Source organism: Mustelus asterias, chromosome 18, assembly GCF_964213995.1.
Source record: "Mustelus asterias chromosome 18, sMusAst1.hap1.1, whole genome shotgun sequence".
Classification (NCBI taxonomy): Eukaryota; Metazoa; Chordata; class Chondrichthyes; order Carcharhiniformes; family Triakidae; genus Mustelus; species Mustelus asterias.
Window position 1 is genome coordinate 59,416,109 of NC_135818.1, and position 5,027 is coordinate 59,421,135.

A 5,027-nucleotide genomic window follows, 5' to 3' on the forward strand; every position below is an offset into this window, starting at 1 on the left:
GCTGCACTGCGATTTCCTGCTTGCCTGCTCAGAGCTGGTGATGCTCATTCATCTTGTATGTTTTCAACACTTGAGCTCCACGATTGAAGAATAGCAGACATGATCCTGGGGGGAGAGGTGTGGGGGCGTCAGTCATCATGGACAAGGGGGTTTGGGACTGTGATCAACAACTGCAGAGGGTTGGGAAACAGGGCCAGGAACTGCAGGTTAAATCTGTAACAATAGGGGAGGAAAGTGAAGGTGATGGAGAAGATCGGCCAGAATCATATTGAATGACAGCGCAGGCTCTAAGGTCCATATGGCCTTCTCCTGCTCCGATTTCATATACTCCTATTTTCTGTTCTTCCACCAAATGCTAAGTAACACAACACTCCAAGGCATGCACTCTTCATATGGTCTAAGGCTAGATCCCTAGAAACGCTGATACAAGTCTTTTTTCATCAGCAGCCCTGAGGGACGTAATTAGGAATCAAACAGTTTGTGCTGAGAATGTATTTAGGTGGGAAATTAGATTAAGATTGCCCTGCAGTAATGACAGCAGAGCTGTAACGTTCGGTAAGTAAATAGACATCCTGAGGTGAAAGTTATTTCCTAGGATGAGGATTCAATGTAGGATAGTTTCCCTTATTTCACCACGCCCCATAGCTGTACTTAGGTTGCAAGATTCACCAAACTGAATTAAATTGCCCGGATTCCAATTCTCAATCCAACCTTTTAACTCTGATGCTGCTAACTCCCATAACCAAGGAAGATTGAAAGATTGCGCTCATGGCTCCTATTATCTCTACATAGTGCCAACCTATTTAGAACCCGCTTTCCATCAATCTTTATTCCATCAAACACCTCTACTCACACCCTCTACACTGCAATATTTATCTTTTATCTTCCATGAAGATGGATGCAAAGTATTTATTCAGTGCCTCCGTCAGGCCCTTGGAAGAGTTTCTTCTTTACCCCGAGAATTGGAAAATTAGTTGCTGCAATACGTTACCCTCAGCTAACGCTGAAATAGTTATGAATAAATTATGCTGCTCTTTTTCTCACACACAGCACAGCAATGTTATATTTTAATTATGAGTTGTCTAACCGTATTCTTGTCAGAGCATTAAATATAAACTCTTCTGTTTTTTCATGAGATGTAAATTTTGCCAAGAGCTGTTAAATTCTGCCCTCTTTTCAATGCTTTAAAACGAGAGAATGGAAATCTCCAGCGATGTGTGCTGAATCTCAGCTTTATTAGGTTCAGCCTTGGGCCTAGTACAAAAATCACCTGCCTAGTCGATTCTGACAAGGGATAGAGGTTCATTCCAAAAAGACATAATTTATTTACCTGAACTATAAGTGGCAAACAATGTTAATGGAAAGCATGGACTGGTGCCAGTTTTTGTGTCACCGCTGGGAATTGTATTTTGCTTACTAATGCAGAGGGAAAAGGAATCACTGAATACACTTAGGTCTGGACTTCAGGCTGGGCGTACACGCCAAGCCACAGGCCTGGAAGAAGATGTAGAATTCTCTCTCGGGTGAGATCACGTTATCAACCCGGTTTCGCACTGGGTGGCCTGTTAAAGCCCGCCCAGCCTCAAACATGTCTTCTGATAGGCCTGACGGTGTGGTCGGTGGTGGGAATGAGTCGGGTACCAGGACCAATAGGGACATGGTGGGGCATTCAAACACTCAGGGCTGCCAGGGGCTGCGCGGGTGGTTGAGGGAGTTTTCTACAACACAAGATGGAAGCATCGTTGGCGATAATGGCTTCAGCACCTAGTGGACATGGAAGGCGGCAAGGCAAGTCCAGTGGGCATTCTGCCCCCTATATTTCCAGTGAATGCCTTGGAGTCCTGGTGGAGGAGGTCAGTGCCAAGTTGGACATTTTGATGCCCAGGGATGGCAAGATGAGGCCACCATGTGTCACCAAGAAGGCCTGGTTAGAGTTTGTCACCTAGCTCAGCAGAAAGTAGACTTCAATGCCGCAGAATGTTTAATGATCTTCTGTGGTTGACAAGACCGAGTAGAGAGATGGCATGGAATTATGTAGGGAAGTGTAGTCAGGTGGCCTTTCCTTGTATTGCTCAGGGGTTTAAACGTGTGTGTGTCAACTGGCCTGAAACCTGCACTGCAATGGCTGGGGTGTCTGCATGCTTGGCATAAGTGCATTGTAAGCTGAGGAGTGTGACTCTGACACACCCTACATCCTGACCCTAGGGGGCATGAAGGTGGTGTTATTGGTGACAAGCTGCAATGGTACTTCATAACACACTGGTTAGACCACAACTAGGGAGTTGCATCCAGTTCTGTCACCACACTTTACCAATGACATGTGAGGGTCCTTGAAAGGGTGCAGAAGAGATTTAGTGGAATGATTCTGAACATGAGGCAGTTTAACGTTTAAAAGTTTAAAGTTTATTTATTAGTGTCACAAATAGATTTACATTAACACTGCAATGAAGTTACTGTGAAAATCCCTAGTTGCCACACTCCAGCACCTGTTCGGGTACACTGAGGGAGAATTTAGCACAGCCAGTACACCTAACCAGCATGTCCTCCGGACTGTGGGAGGAAACCAGAGCAGCCGGAGGAAACCTACACTGACACAGGGAGAACGTGCAGACTCCACACAGACAGTGACCCAAGCTGGGAATCGAAGCCAGGTCCCTGATGCTGTGAGGCAGCAGTGCTAACCACTCTGTCATCGTAAGGTTAGATTTGAACAACTAGAGTTAGTCCCCTTGGAGGCAAGGATATTGAGAGGAGATTTAGTAGAGGTGTTTAAGATTATGACAGGTTTAGATAAGGTAGACAAAGGAAATCTGTTCCCTCAGCTGATGGTACAAGGCCTAAGGGACAGATTTAAGGTTTGCAACAAGAATTATAGGAGGAATATGAGGAAGAACTATTTATATAGTGAGTGGTAATGACCTGGACCTCACTGCCTACACAGAAATAATTAAAGAGTACTCAGAGGTGATTAATGACTTCAAAAGGATATTGGATGGGTACTTGAGGGTAATAGTAGGGCTAGATTGGGGAAATGGTGCTGAATGCATTGCTGTACAGAAATCCAGCATTGCTGTCCAGAGATCCAGCATGGCCGTACAGAGATCCAGCATGGCTGTAGAGAGATCCAGCATGGCTGTAGAGAGATCCAGCATGGCTGTACAGAGATCCAGCATGGCCGTACAGAGATCCAGCATGGCTGTAGAGAGATCCAGCATGGCTGTAGAGAGATCCAGCATGGCTGTACAGAGATCCAGCATGGCCGTACAGAGATCCAGCATGGCTGTACAGAGATCCAGCATGGCTGTACAGAGATCCAGCATGGCTGTACAGAGATCCAGCATGGCTGTACAGAGATCCAGCATGGCTGTACAGAGATCCAGCATGGCTGTACAGAGATCCAGCATGGCTGTACAGAGATCCAGCATGGCTGTAGAGAGATCCAGCATGGCTGTACAGAGATCCAGCATGGCCGTACAGAGATCCAGCATGGCCGTACAGAGATCCAGCATGGCCGTACAGAGATCCAGCATGGCTGTACAGAGATCCAGCATGGCTGTACAGAGATCCAGCATGGCTGTACAGAGATCCAGCATGGCTGTACAGAGATCCAGCATGGCCGTACAGAGATCCAGCATGGCTGTACAGAGATCCAGCATGGCCGTACAGAGATCCAGCATGGCCGTACAGAGATCCAGCATGGCCGTACAGAGATCCAGCATGGCCGTACAGAGATCCAGCATGGCCGTACAGAGATCCAGCATGGCCGTACAGAGATCCAGCATGGCTGTACAGAGATCCAGCATGGCTGTACAGAGATCCAGCATGGCTGTACAGAGATCCAGCATGGCTGTACAGAGATCCAGCATGGCTGTACAGAGATCCAGCATGGCCGTACAGAGATCCAGCATGGCTGTACAGAGATCCAGCATGGCTGTACAGAGATCCAGCATGGCTGTACAGAGATCCAGCATGGCCGTACAGAGATCCAGCATGGCTGTACAGAGATCCAGCATAGCTGTACAGAGATCCAGCATGGCCGTACAGAGATCCAGCATGGCTGTACAGAGATCCAGCATGGCCGTACAGAGATCCAGCATGGCTGTAGAGAGATCCAGCATGGCTGTAGAGAGATCCAGCATGGCTGTACAGAGATCCAGCATGGCCGTACAGAGATCCAGCATGGCTGTAGAGAGATCCAGCATGGCTGTAGAGAGATCCAGCATGGCTGTACAGAGATCCAGCATGGCCGTACAGAGATCCAGCATGGCTGTACAGAGATCCAGCATGGCTGTACAGAGATCCAGCATGGCTGTACAGAGATCCAGCATGGCTGTACAGAGATCCAGCATGGCTGTACAGAGATCCAGCATGGCCGTACAGAGATCCAGCATGGCTGTACAGAGATCCAGCATGGCTGTAGAGAGATCCAGCATGGCTGTACAGAGATCCAGCATGGCCGTACAGAGATCCAGCATGGCTGTACAGAGATCCAGCATGGCCGTACAGAGATCCAGCATGGCTGTACAGAGATCCAGCATGGCTGTACAGAGATCCAGCATGGCCGTACAGAGATCCAGCATGGCTGTACAGAGATCCAGCATGGCTGTAGAGAGATCCAGCATGGCTGTACAGAGATCCAGCATGGCCGTACAGAGATCCAGCATGGCTGTACAGAGATCCAGCATGGCTGTACAGAGATCCAGCATGGCTGTACAGAGATCCAGCATGGCCGTACAGAGATCCAGCATGGCCGTACAGAGATCCAGCATGGCCGTACAGAGATCCAGCATGGCCGTACAGAGATCCAGCATGGCCGTACAGAGATCCAGCATGGCCGTACAGAGATCCAGCATGGCTGTACAGAGATCCAGCATGGCCGTACAGAGATCCAGCATGGCTGTATGGCATCCTTCAATGCTCTGATGACTATGGCTGGTATATTACGCAGAAGTGGTGGTCGCAAACTTAAGCTGAAAAGTCAGGGGTGAGCACCCCCCAACCCACCCCCCCCCCCTTCCCCCCGCTGT